Genomic DNA, 15,568 nt, shown 5'->3' with positions numbered 1-15,568 from the left:
AAAGCAAAAGGAAAACACTGGCAAGGATTTTTCGTTAAGTCATTTTGAAATGAAGTATAAATGAATAAACAAAGCCAAACAAGCCTATTTCTCAAGCCAAATATGCTGCATATGAACACAAGTATACATGGAAAAATATAGAATGCAAAGAATTATTCATGTTTTATTCCCAAATGAATGGGACTGCACACATTTTCGGAGTATAATATTCTCCAACTTGACATGGACAACATCTAATGGCAATAAACAAAACCCAAACAAACAAAATATAAAATGAACATGAACGGAAGGATCACTTATGTCACTAAACAATTACCCCGAGACCAAACTTTATTGATTCGGACAACATAGTGATTTAAACTCAAAAAGAATCAGCTCAAGAACAATGATTTAATCAAACTGACCATATAAACTTGGGTTTAACATAATAATGTGAATTCGAAGAAAACAAAGTCAAAGGTGTAAGCTTAGAAGAGTAAATTACTAAGAAATGAACACAGACAGACAGAGAAAGAAGACAACTCGAACACATCACGCAAAGAACTAAACACCAAACCAACGTAATGAACTCGAAACAAATGTGAGGATTGTGAGTTGTTTACCTTATTACGGGCAGCGAAGTGAGACAAAAGGCGAGTTTGGAGACGACTTCACGAAATTTCAGTGAACGAGAGACAAACAAAGACTCTTGAAACTTTCACTATCTCTGCCTCTAAGAGATATTCTCCAAATATTTATATATAAGATTTTTTTATAACTAATAGTTATTGCTTCCTTTCAATGTTCAAACTGTGTCCTCCAAACCGAATTCTTTTCGGAAGTTCAAAATTTTCTCACTAAAAAAAGAACTCTCTCTAAAAAATTCCCCTCCCAAAAATTTCTCTGTTTTTACTGTACAGAGCAAGAAACTCCCCAAAACTAATTTTTTTTCTAACTCAACAATCTTTCCCCCTCCTTTCTTCCCAATTTTCCCCTATTTTTCGGAACCCTCCTGCTCTTTTTTTTCCACCTTTCTTCTGTTCTCTCCCCAATATTTTCTTCAACACCCCCACAACAGTAAACAAGAAAAAGATATTATATAGGGAGAGATTAGGTTGGATTTTTTGGGGGGAAAGAGGGTGAAAACAGCTAGGAACAAGGGTCCACAAATTCAAATTCTTTTCCCCATTCAGGAAAGCATCCTTTTCTGAGATTTCGACCCCATTGCAAAAGGGGAAGGGGAGACGGACGACTTAGACTGGTCAAGTGTACCTGCCGCTCGACGTGGCCTCATCTCAGAGCTGCGAGGACGATTTCTCGGCTGTTGCAGGGGAAAGTTGTGCGAGCTGCCTTGCTGAAAAGTTGCTGGAGCAGCACGGTTGTACCAACTGATGAGGAAGATGACACGAGCGTGAACTACACGTGTGGATGCCGTGTGCTGCTCCGTTTGCTCGCGAGTGTTTGGGGCGAGAATTTCTACCGTTATTGTTGTCGCTTAGCTGGAATTGATGTTGACGCCGTGAGTTGTCTTTGGGCGCTGCTAAAGGCGTGTAATCTTGGAATTTCTACTTCTGATTCTTCTAGGTGAAAAGCATTCGGGTCGGGTCAATGGGAATCAGGGCCGGGTCGAACTGGATAGGGGGTTAAAAGAGAGTGGGCTGGGACTTTGGATTTGAAAAGGAAATTGGGAGATGGGCCGATTTAAGTGTAGTGGGTCAATTTGCTTGCTTAAAAATAGATAGAGGAGCAGATTGTTTTTTTTAAAGATTAGCCAATTTTGAATTCAAGTAACATATTAAGGCTACAAATCGAATAAGATGGACTAATATACTTAATTAACGAGCTTCTTTAACATATTAAGGCTACAAATCGAATAAGATGGACTAATATACTTAATTAACGAGCTTCTTAATCTTGACAAAATAAAATAATTAACTAAATAATAGAATAATGACTCAAAATATAGCCTATGATTAAGCCAAACAAATTAACAATATATCTAATTAAAATAAGATACTTTTTTTAGACTATTTTCGAATATTCATAAAATATACTCATTAGATACAAAATTATGTAAAACATATATACCACTTAAAAATTATAAAAATATCAAATTATTTAAAAGTAACTTGAAAAAGTATTTTGAACTTTATAAAACTATTTTTTTTAATATAATTGAAATTTAAACTAAACTAAATTAATAAATTAACTAACTTGAAATGTAAAGTCTTTATAGAAAGGTTTTTTTTCCAAATATTTTATAAGGTATTATATACATAAGCAAAAAACATAAACTCATTTGCTATAAATATTATTAAACATGACTAAATCACTCTAAACTCTTACAAAATATTTTTATTATAAACTAATTATTTCAATTCGTTTGAAGATTTAAGAAGCTCGAAAATTAATTATTATCGGGAGGGCCAAAATTGGGTGTCAAGATACGGAACTGGATTTGTTGGTTGCATCCAATAGTTATTTGATTCTGCTATGTATGTATGGAATGAGTAGATCTATCAATTGAAGAAAAGAACGTCTCGCAGAATGATTGACCTCCTGTGCTGGATGTTAGATCCGAAGGGTAAGCCTATGGCGCAGTGAATCTATTTCTAGGTTTGGAGATATATTTTGAAGCTAGACTTTGCTGTAAATTTTCACATTTTTGGGGTATATGTACCATGCAATTTCTGTTATTTGATGTGAAAAATCATTGTAGTGATGTAAACCTCATCTCTGGTATCTACAGCAGATCGTCTTTTCTTGCATCTTCTCCTCTGGAACACTATTTAGTAGAATTTTCTGAGTCTCCCTTGTAGATGATGCTTAGTGTATTTGATGTTGTTAGGCAATTATCTCATTCAACAAGAAGGTCTGTTTCCCATGTCTTCCGGTTTCCATTATCTACCTAGAATCTCTAAATGGAGTATATGTGCTAGAGTAGTGGATTTTTTTGTGTTATATATACCATGGGAAAGTATTAATTGCACAATTATGTTTTGTTATCCACACAATTAGTTAGGTGGGTTCATGCACCAAACATGCGAAGGGACACATTAAGGAGTTTCTACGAAGCAGTCTATTATAGTCATTTACAAGTTTTGATAATGTCTGACTCCTGTTTTAGTATTTATTGTATTTACTAATTTGGATCGCTTACCTGTAAAACATCACTATATATGTGAGTGTACTATTTTTGAAGTTGAGGAAGGTATCATCTTGAAGTACTTAGTATTCTTTAAATTCATTTTGTCTTAGTTATTCTTTTCTAAATATGGCCACTGAATGGGGTATTTCTGGTTTTTCTAAGTTCCAATTGTCCAATATTTCCAGATAATTTGACTGGGTAAATGTTTTCCTTTTTAAGCTCAAGTTGTCCAATTTCACTTTTGAATGGGGTACTTCTCTTCCTCGAGAGTCGTTAGTTCAGAGATGTTGGTTTGGAGAAACTTGTTGGTTTGGCTTTGTTCCTGTTTTTCCCTCAAGTTCTTGTATCTACTTTGATATTTTTAAGCTTAAAGGACATAGTTTTTAGGTTAAAATACACAAATTCAGTTTTCTCCAGAAGAGGTGATAAGAAGTTGGGAGGATGGTGAACAGGTTGTTGTGGAGCATGTTAATAGAAAAAGGTCGTGGTATGATTTTATTTTGAGCATCTTAAATAGGACAAGGTCCTGGTATGATCACCTGGATTCATGTTCATACATTGACCCACTCTAGTCATTTTGCGCTTTTTGAAGTATCTGAGTATTTGTTTTGGATTAACGTTTCAAGGGCTTCTGGCTATTTTGTGCAGGTATGTGTTCAACTACACTCACGTTTTGTTGTCACTCGTTACTAATCTAATTTTCTTTTTTTCATAACGTGTAGTAATTTTTAGTCTATGTGCTCGTTGCAGGTTTTGGAGGATGAGTGTTCTATCCATATGGCAGTGTCGCTGATCGAATAAGAACTGAATGCTCTCAAAAAGTGTTGTCTTCACTCACCTGTATTGAATGTAGTTACGGAATATAGGTGGTGTATATGTAATTATTCTCTTGAGTATAGGTGGAAGTAGCTTTTTGTTTTGGGTTTTGTGATAGAGTTGGGTGTCTCATTATTTGGCATATCTCACAAGCTTATTTAGTCTCTTTCGATTTGAGATTGGTATCTGTGGATTAGTATGTTGGATGTGATAAAACGTTGAGTTCTGGGAAAACAAGGTGATATTTTTACTAAAAACATAGACTGGTGGAAGTTTAACTCCGGAAGAAGCACTTGATGAAACATCCCATAATTTGGCAGATGCGAGGCAGAGAATGTCCATGATTCCATGTGTATACTGTTGGAACTGATGCAAAAAGTTAATTTCATGATGCATATTGTTCTCTCTTTGTGAAGATACTTTGTAGCCCCATAACTGGAGAATCTGCTTTCTGGATATTACATTTATATTTATATTTGTTGAAGGTGCTATGAAATCGTTGAGTTTACAAATGCAACTTTTTCATGTTATGAGATGTATGTTGAGTTGTAAGATTGTAATGACCCAGAATGTCATTTTTAAAAATTTTCATGAAATTACCATTTCACACCTTTCAATAGTTGCCCCAGTCATTCATGATCACTTTTGAGAATTTGGTACTATTTGTTTAACTTGAGTTAACTAATTGATGGGTAATTGTGGATAATTGACTTAACGAATAATTAATGGACTTAAGTGATAATTTATTTAATATGCTAAGTTTAATTCATTTATTAGAATAAATAGTAGGGTTTGTCACTTTTAATTTATAATTAAATTAGAAAAAAATAAATAAAATAAGAACCTAAAATTTACCGTGAGAGGCGACCACCGTGAAGCAGAAAGGTTAACATTCAGGTAAATTACTAATCTTTAAAATCTTGTGATAGATATGGAATAAATGTTATGGTAGTTATGTTAATTGGATTGGAAAGAAAGGTTGGAATTTATATCAAATTGATTGGAAAGAAAGGTGGGAATAAATGGTGGTGGTGCATCTTTTTGGGGGGAAACCTGCACTTTAATCATTGGCTATTTAATGCCAATGATTGGTGCATTGGTGTAGCTTATTGTTTTGCAACAAAAGAGAGTATATTATTGTCATTAGATGTTAATGTGTTGGTTCCTCTTTTTTCTTATCAAATATCTTATAACAATGATTTTATATAATTAGCTTAGCTTGATAATTTGGTATATAAAAATTAAATATTGAATATATGGTATGACATGAATACTGCTAGAATTGTGATATTGGAGAAGTTGAAGTTTAACCCTAGGCTTGAAACTTAGAAACTTGATAGTAAATTTGGGTTAGTTTTTCGGTCTAGCTTATAACTATAGTAATATGGGTGTTGATAGTTTTGAAATTTTCTTGTGACTATGTATTTGGGTATATTGCATTGGTTTTAAAGCTCAACAAAAATAGAAGGCTCAAGTTCCGGAGTGAATTGTTCACTAATTGAGGCAAGTGAATTTCAAATCCTTATTAAGTGTATGGAATGCGTGTATTTCCTCGTGGTATATGTTTGGGAGTAATGGGACTTGGTGATGGGTTGACTTGTCAACATTAATTAATTCTAATGATGAAAAAAAGGCAATAAAAGGCAACGTGATTAATTGTTTGTGTGATGTTTTGATAAGGAATAATGGTTTGAAAGTCTTGTTGAATCATTTTTGTATAATTGTAGTTGTGTCTTGTTATGAGAATGGTCATCTCGTCATTGTTTGTTTGAACATGTCATTCGTATTATTCTGAGACATGATTGTGACAAGTGTTATGTGCATTGAGAAAGAATAAGAAACTAAAGAGGATGCACTATTTCAAGGGACGTATCGATCACCGCGATGGATACTATATTTTGAGGGACGTATCATACGCCACGATGTATACTAATATATCGAGGGATGTATCACACGCCGCGATGGTTACTATTATCGAGGATCGTGTCATACTCCGCGACAGATTCATGGACCGATATATCCCCCATGGGTCCTAGACTGACAGACAACATGTGTGTATCACTAGGTCAGACATGCACCATTATACTTGACATTGCATTCCACTGCATTGCACATACTAATCATTAGTGACTTGATATTGTATTTTGCTGATCTTGTGAATGTCTTTCTGCGGAACTTGTAATTGATGAATAATGAGCTTGTTGTTAAGGATATATAATTTGTTAAAGTGTTGTTGTTGAGAATATACAATTTTTTAAAGTGTTGTTGTTGAGGATATGTAATTTTTCAAAGTGTTGTTGTTGAGGATATGTAATTGGTCTAAGTGTTGTTGTTGAACTGTGTGCTATGTAAATTGTGAGTTGTTAGGTTTGGCTGATTTTTAGGCAGGTTGTAGTTGTGGATGCTTGGTTGGGGTGGTAGGAGTACCCATATTTGATCCCCTTAGCTTGTGTTTAGAGGTTTTCTTGTTGTGTACCGTGTGGTTTGGTACTCACCCCTTGCTTCTACAATTTTTTCGTAGGTTACTAGCCCAGACCTTTCTGATATATTCTCTTCTTTTCCGAGGCTTCTTGAGATTTGTGAGGTAGTTGTTTGTCATCTCAGCAAACCTTCTTACTCATGTTTATGATTTTGTTCTATTCTAGAAACAATGTCATATGAGACTTATGTTTTCTTTTAATTCAATTGTAATACTTTAGAGACTTGTATACGTGACAATTAGGTTTTGGGTTATAATTTAAGTTGATAGTAATTTTTCACATTTTATTGTAATAGTTGTGTATTAGGTTGACTTGTCTTAGTTGGATAAGACTAGTGTCAAGTGACACTTTCTGTAATGATTATGCACCTGTTCTTTTTTTTTTTTTTGAGTATAGGGCATCTTCAAATGTTTATTGGCAGATCTCGCTTAGAAGATTAGAGGTTATCGCATAAACTTCAAGGGTGAGCTGTATCTTCCGGGCTTCCATGGAGTTCTCTCTCGTCTATGTCCACCATTTCTGGACATGGACCTTTATGTTTAGTTAGTTGAATAGTTCATTAGCAATTCCTTGTTTAGACTTTGGTTATTTTTAGTAGTTTTATTACATTGACATTCAGATCTTAGGCTTATCTTCCACAAATTTTAGTTGTTATATCTTTTTTGTTTAGTAATGAACTTAATTTTTTGTCATTTAACTTGCTTTCGAAACTTAAATACCTCAGTTTTAGAATAATTGCTTTAGTTTGATAGTAATAGTGGTTCTCCCACCAACTTCTAAGTGTGGCGCCAATCACGATGCGTTTTGGGTCCTGACAGTTTGTGATGTATTTCTTATTTCTTATGGTGACATCTCTTTATAAAAAAGTTATCCTTGCTTAAAGTGGATACAGAATTAAGAACTACTAGGAGCAGTTGTGATTTGTATTTATTTTCACATCTTTTCAATTAATAGTGTATAATACTTTCTGAATTTGTGCATCAATGACTATAAATATAATAACTTATTATTTTCATAAATAAAGACCATAAAGAAGATTTATATTTATATATTGTGAATGTTTTTCACTCACAAGAGAGGAAAGACAATTATGTTTGTCTTGGTAGATTTGCAATTCAAGATTCTTGCACCTTTATTTGTTTGAGTTGGAAATTTTGAAGACAATTTTGGCAAATGATCAGTGACGAAAAAGATGTCAAAATTGTTGTGATGTAGTATAATATTGGAGCTCATTTAATCAAGTGTTATTGTTTATAATATTATAAATTTTTACTTAATAGTGTATTCAATTAGTTTATGAGATTTTTCTCATCACTACTCAACTATTTAATTTGTTTAAATTCAAGACAATTAATTCCTTCTTCTAAAATAACTATTTTCATCCTTTAACAACTTTTAAGTTTATGCAATAACATCTTTTCCTTATATCAATTCTGAACTTTTTTAAAAATAATTTCTCAACCTTTCTTTTTTCCATTTCAAAATAATAACTTATAAATAAATTGAAAACGATAGGTCGTTAGTTATAAATTCAAAAACTTATTGAAGATAGGTATTATGTAGGTGCAAGAAAAAAGTAGAAAGATATTTTTTCTTGTAAAATAAATATATTTATTGATAAGATAATATATATCTTTGACCGTGAGAATTCAAAAAATTTAGAAGTACATATATAGAGTATTAGTTGTTGGTGTAGCTTCTTATGGTCATGTTGTTTATTAAGTTGAAAAAAGAAGGTAAAGTAAATAAATGAATACATAAAAATGTTAAGAAAATAAATAAACTACTAAAAAAAAGGAAGTGGTAAAACTTGTTAAGCAAGTCTAATATAGACTTTGGTGGAACAAGATAGGCTCAAATATTTGTATAAATAATAGAAATTGTTATCTTAATTTTTGTTCTTATCTATTTAACTTTGTGTTTTCTTTTAACTAAAAACATCTAAAACAATTCATTGTTATCAATTATTTTTTGTGGAAGAAATAATGGAGGAACAAAACAATCAACTTTTGGAAATAATTGGATGTCTGGTGGTAGATGTTGATGTCAATTTCCTTCTTATTACTGCTACTTTTCCAAAGAAATCCAAATTTGAAGGTACTTAACTTTAGTATTTCATTTTACCAAATATTAAGAGTGTCTAAAATATAATATTGTGATACAACTTATATAATCTTAAAATAAAGTGTATTTTCTATTCTTTTCATATTATCATAGTTTTATTTGAGATTTATGTTGATCGAGATTTATATAAGTCAAATCTAGTCATCAATTCATCTAATTAGTTTCTATTAATTTTGTTTTTTTCTCATCAAATGATTTCGGAAATTTTTCTGTATGTATTATCAATAATTTTAGCTTTTTATATGTTTTACAATAATATAATTGCTTGGCTAATTCGGTTGTGATAGTGAAGAGCGCAAAAGATGCATTAGGTGTTCTTCATAGTAGTGGTCTCTCATTTGATCTTGTGGTTACACAAGTCCACGTGTCCGAAATGAATGGCTTTCAACTTCAACAAGAAATAGCCAAATAATTTAACATTCCTATTGCTTGTGAGTTCGTAATTCTTTATATTCTTGTTGGAATTAAAATTATGTTGTATACTAGATGTCTATAAGAGAAAAAATAGTCTCTTATTGATAACTCTTGACCAATAACATATTTATATATAAAATAACTCACCCTAGGAGCATTGTTGATGATTGATGGAAAGAAATTAACCCCACCCCAAATTTAAAGGCTTGCTTTTACTATTTTCATATAACCTCATCCCTTTTATTTAGGGTTTGCTCAAAGTTAATGAATTAAACTTGTATTATTGAATGTAACCAATTTATTCAGCCGATGAAAAAGAAAGTACAATTATGAAAGGGCTTGAGAGTGGAGTTATATTGTTTATGGGGAAGCCCATATTACAAATGATATTAATTATTAATGAAATATGCTACCATGGGAAAGAAGAATTATAAAGGCAAACAAGTTATAAATCAACAAAATCAAGACAATACCAATGAAGGAATATCTCATAATGTAATTCATATTGAATCTTCAATGTCAAACAGTAAGAGGGACAAGTCGACGAGAAAATGTGAAGAGATTGAAAGCCAACTGAGTTCATCTCCATCGTCAAAGAAGAGTAGAGTTGTTTGGACAGATCCGATTCATGACAAATTTGTGGAAGCCGTTTCAAAACTTGGCATGAAGAGTAAGTATTTTCGAACACTATATAGTGAAAAATATTTGAATCTAAAAGTTATCTAAATGTAAACTATCTTAGATTTGATTGATGATTTTTTTTTCTGCAGGACCTCATGGATACTCCTGAATTGACTAGAATACACTTCGCAAGTCATGTGCAGGCATACTACAATGAACTCATCAATAAGAAATACTCATTAAGTCTAAACTTAATGATATTCTATGCTAAAATAAATTAGCACGGATAGGATCATTTTTTATAATAATAAAAACTCTAATGTTTATTACATAGAAGTAAGAAAATAAAATTAACTTATAACTTTATAAATATATTTGAAAGAGGTATCACAAAAATGAATTAATTAAAATAGAGGGGGTTTTATGATAAATTTCTAAGAAATATATCTATTATACAATAATGAATATGAAATTATAATTTAGAAAAGTATTTTATTAATGAAAAAAAATTATTCATACATATAGACAATACACAATAAGAAAAATGTTAAACATACATATACACACTAGCATGCATGCACATTGGGGTCGTGAGTGTGTCATTAACTAGCCCTCCATTGGAGAAACCCTTAGGACTTAAACTTAAAAAATTAAAAATTCATCAAATCAACAATATTATGTCTAAAAAGATTTTATAAATAAAGAAACTTCATAAATAGGTTAAATTGTTACTTAACAACTCCCCAAGAACTGAAAGTCATCGTAAAGAACTACTAAATAAGTCAATTCCACTAAAATGTCTAACAACTAAAAATTAAGATAGAATGTCCTCGTGTATGAAACATGAACTTGAACTATAAGATAATTCTTGGTAGCCTGAACACCGTCCTGTGATAAAAAAAGCAGGCTACGCTAGATATGAACTTTTGGAGGAACCCCATGAATAAGATTTGCACTCAACAAAAGAAGAGTAGATGTTAGTATTACTATGTACTGATAGGCATTATAGACTGACTCACATTAAAAAAGTAACACATAAATCAAATAACATGTAGATTAGACTTGAATACATATAAATCCACAACTACTAAATATAATCATCACAAGCTTACGTATAATAAGTCATTCAACAATATCATGCTTAATGAACCATTAACCTACACAACAATAGACAAAGTATACATAAGTGTTAAGAGATTTATTTATGTCAATAGACATGATTTGCAAGGACCATCTTCGTCCATATAGCATATCGTCATGGTACCCAACCTTCGATACATACATACATATCATCATTAGAGAGCATGTATAAAGACCAATCAATAAGAATTTCGGTCAAAAGTATATATACATAAATCTAAGTATGTTCTAACAAATTGAATGATATTAGAAGGGTGTAATGAACTTACCTTGATGATAGAAAAAACCCTATAAATTGCATCTCTTAAGCTTACGAATGAGTCTTTTGAAATTGGACATAAAATGACATCTAAAAGTGTGTGGGATATATAAAACCTGACTTTCCTACTATGTCAGGTTTGATATGGTGTCTATAGAGGTCCTTTGGCCCTGCAGGGCTAGGGCCTCTACAATTGAACAATTTACTGTATTGGTTCAGCTAGAGCGATGGGGTCTCACTATGATGAAATTTCGCAGTGATATTTCTAAAGTTTTTCCATACACCCCATTTCACATTGCACTTAAAAGATATTTTATATGATACAAGAGTACCCCACATCAAAAAGTTACTATAACGTGAGTTCTATTAATCTAACTTTCATTTCGGAAGATTTTATCGCTCACTAACCCCTCCCACTAGTATAATATAGGATCAAAACAATCAAACCTCTATTAAAGAATCACAAATGACTCTCAAACCGTATAACATCTTACTTTTTTGCTAAAAGTTGTTATAATTGGAAATTTTCACCTAATCTCATCCCGACAAATTCTATCTGATTATATGTATTAGAGGAATATCATAACGATAGAACATATCATTAAATACATAAATAACATATAGTTAATGCATGAAATATTATATTAAAATAATATTCATAAATGGTTAGCCTTAGATTTTAAATACGAAAAATGTTACTTAAATGAATGATTGTAATGTCGAGGGAAAATAGAGATGACATAAAATAAGGGCGGGGTGGTGGTTAGAGAATGTCTATTATGCAATGTTTAGGGGATGTTTGATATTTAAATCAAAGTTTGAAACTTGTATTATTTTCAATCTATTGAGATATTGTAAATTCTCTTAAATGGAACTCGAGTATCCATATATATATATATGAGATATTAAATACTTTCTAAAATCTATAAAATTCTAAAGTTTTAGTTGTATTAATTTATACTCTAGTGAGAAATTTCCTGATAGAAAAAATTTTCAGAGTTAGATAAACATCATATAAAAAATTTACATAAAGAAAACAATTATATAATCATTTTTTTAGTGTTAGAACAAAGTAATCATTCTCGTTCTTAAAGACTTTGTAGAAATATTGTATGGACTTGGAAAAGGACAGTAGTTCAAAGTTGGTTTCAGATGTGAGTAAAATCACATTTAGTATTACTACTCAATTATCCACAACAAAATCAACCGAATTATAAAGGTTGACCATCAAGACTTCCAGTCTAGTAAAAGGGGGAAAGAATTGACAAGAATATTATGGAAGTACTAGAAATGAAGGAACTAGTACTACAGTAGATGGCTTTTCTATGTTTGACAATGTTTATTCTATACCACATCCAACCGAACTTGCTCCACTTATTTCTGGAAGCCAGCGAATGTTCAATCCTCTAATATGGTACGCTTTTTAATTTTTTGGATCTGTTCGTATTTATTTTCTTGAATTCTTTAAGTTCACGAAGTTTGCAATGTTTCTAAAGTATTAATTTGATGATTTTTAGTGTACAATTTATTGCACAAACTTAACACATTGAAACAAAATAAGAATGAGATGGAAATAATTCTTAGCTTAGTTTATGGACCAGACCTAGAAGCCTTTTTTCATGGACTAGACCCATACTGGTTTAGAAAAGTTTAAAGTATGTCATCTTAATTTTACCATCAAGATTTTAATATATACTTGTGTTTATCATTAAGCATTATGTTTTGAAAAAGCTGTTTAAAACTTTTAAGCGAATTAAGCAAATTCAAACATACAATTTTTTTGTTTTGCTTTACTTTCTATTATTTTTTTCACTTTCCCGTCCTCTGAACAAGGAGCAGATATGTTTGTATATTTTTTAGATTAAAGGGTTCTTAAAAATTTTAATTTTGTAATTTCTTACATTTTTTAGAACATAAATGATTGATTTTTGTTGTATGTATGCAAAGTTAAATTTGCACTGAAGTAATCCAATAATGAAATGAATATTATATCATAACTACAAGAAAGTATTTAAATGATTGTCAATCGAAATGCTTACAGGTTTTGATTTCTTATTTTACCGAGCAAAAAGGTGATTATGGAAGTTCTATTAAAGAGGAATGTTCATATCTCCATAATATTTTTCTGAATCAAGAATTTTAGGTAGTTTTTCATATGCACGTGTTTGTTTGATCATAGAGCAATATTTTTCAAAAATGCACTTTTTAAAACTGAATGTTAAGCAGATTTATGCATATTATAAATTCTCTTCACTTCATATTATTTTAAGACATTTTACTCCCTCAAGTTAATGAATGAATATAATAATTGTGTACTTTAAGGTGAAATGATTCGATTTAGCTTGTTAATTTTCAACAAAGTCATTTCTTACATTTTTTTAGAATAAAATAATCAACTTTTATCATAGAACTAGTCAAAAATGTATGGAATAATGACAACCTCAACAATGAAAATCAAACTATAACATAATATGCGAATGCACGTTGCAAAAATATGATTTTATAAATGTTCTTAAAATCTTTGATATCTTATTTTATTGGGTATACGAAAATTAAGGAGTTATTACTAAAAGTAAAAATCTTTGTATATCCATAACATTTCTCTGAATATAAAATTTATGGTGAATTTTCATATCCTATGTTTGGTCATAGAATATTTTATTCTAAAAATTATAACTAAAGATTTAAGAAAAATAAAAAATTTTATACAAACTGTCATTTTTCTCTTCACTTCTATATTTTTACCTCCTTCCGTTCTCCTAATTATTAATTTGTATAGATGGTTATATATTATGAGGTGAAAGTATTCTAAAATAATTTGGCTAGTTAATTTTCAATTTATTTGTTTCTTATATTTTTTTACAATAGAAACTACTGACTTCCGTAATATGAAAAGCCACATTTGTGTTGTATAAGATAATCTATTAAATAATCTAAAGATTATATCATAAGATACGAATACATAGTGAAAATAGTTAATCGTAAATTTGTTTAATAATTCATTGTCTTACACTATGCATAGGAAAAATTTGAAGGTGTTACTAAAGACTAAATATACTTCCTGCTCCATTATGATTCTACTACATTCAAAACTTAGGAGTAATATTATATTCTGAAATTATATTTATGATGAAGTTCTAGAATTAATAATCTTTGTATACACTATCATTTTTCTTACTTGTTCTTTTTATTCACTTTCACTCCTCTAGTTAATTAGTTGATATGATTGTGTATTTTGAGGTGATAAACATTCTAATAGTATGATTGATTAATTTTTAATTTATCTTTTTCTTACATTTTGTAGTATAAAAATGAACTCCTTTTATTAAATGAGTGGTTATATATGTGTTAAATAAGATAATTCAAAATAGAATATCAAAATTAAATCTTAACTTGTGAATAAATAGTGTGAAAATAATTTTCATGAAATATACTTACAACTTTTGGTGTTTATTTTACTATGTAGCAAAACAATTACAATGATATTACTTCATATGAAAGATTTTCCATTTTTGTAATGTTCTCTCGAGTTCGGAATCGCAGGTAATTGTTTTGTATACTTATATTTGGTCATAAAATACTATATCTAAAATTATACTTATAGAATTGAGAGAATAAACAAAAATTGTACACACAATTATTTTATCTTCATAATCTATTGTTCGTTCCATCCACTTTTCCTCCACTCGTTATTCAAATAATTCAAGCTACATCATTTCGCCACCAAAACGTTTTCCCCAGTTCAGAATTTGAGGTACTTTTTTGTTATATCTATGTTTAGTCACTGATCATTGTATCTTAAATGTATAATTTTTAGAGTTAAAGAAAATTATTTTTTGGTCCATAATATCACTTTTCTCTGACTCTAGACCCTTTTACCCAAGTTTCTTCCCCGATTAATTTTTAGAGATAATTTTATATTTTGAGATGAAAAGATTTTAAAAATATTCTGGCATGTTAATTTTGTAGAACATAAGTTTCACAGTTTTTTAATATGAAATATTAAATTATTATTGTATAAACTAATTAAATAATTAATGAAAAATAAAACTATATCCTTTTTGGTATAAATTCTTAGATCTTTTAATATATTATTTAACTATGCAACAAGAAATTATGGATGTTTTATTGCAGAAAGACTCTTCATTCCTCTATAGTGTTTTTCATAAATAATTGAGGTAGTGTAATGACCCAGACCCGAAAGGTCATTTTTTATAATTCTTGATTGTTATTTAACAGTATTCAATTAATTTATGTAATTTATTTATTATTATTAATAATAACCATATATATATTAACATAAGTTATTAGGGTTGACGCCTTTAGATCAAATTCTTCTTCAAAGAAAATTTATCGTCCCACGGAGAACGTGGTAGCCGGCACAATAAAAAAGGTGACGAACCTCTAACATGTAAGCATTAATTATGTCTTAATAAAGCTATTGATATATATACACATATGTCATATTATTACTATTCTATTATTATAGTTGGTTGTAAATGAGAAACAAGAAATTTGGATTGGGATCAAGAAGAATGGAAATTGAAATTACTGTATAACCTTTTCTTATTGGAAAATGGGTTTAAC

General features: G+C 30.2%; 1 long non-coding RNA gene across 1 annotated transcript; it reads left to right on the top strand.

Moving 5' to 3' along the window:
• Positions 1–2,464: 2,464 nt before the first annotated feature.
• Positions 2,465–4,420, top strand: LOC107025547. The gene is made up of 2 exons (XR_001457416.2): positions 2,465–3,775; positions 3,878–4,420. It is a non-coding gene; the product is annotated as an uncharacterized LOC107025547 (long non-coding RNA).
• Positions 4,421–15,568: the final 11,148 nt, after the last annotated feature.

The sequence above is a fragment of the Solanum pennellii genome, chromosome 7 (genome assembly GCF_001406875.1).
Source record: "Solanum pennellii chromosome 7, SPENNV200".
NCBI classification, from domain to species: Eukaryota; Viridiplantae; Streptophyta; class Magnoliopsida; order Solanales; family Solanaceae; genus Solanum; species Solanum pennellii.
Note: the sequence above shows the minus strand (reverse complement) of the source record. Positions and strands in the feature narration are given on the sequence as shown.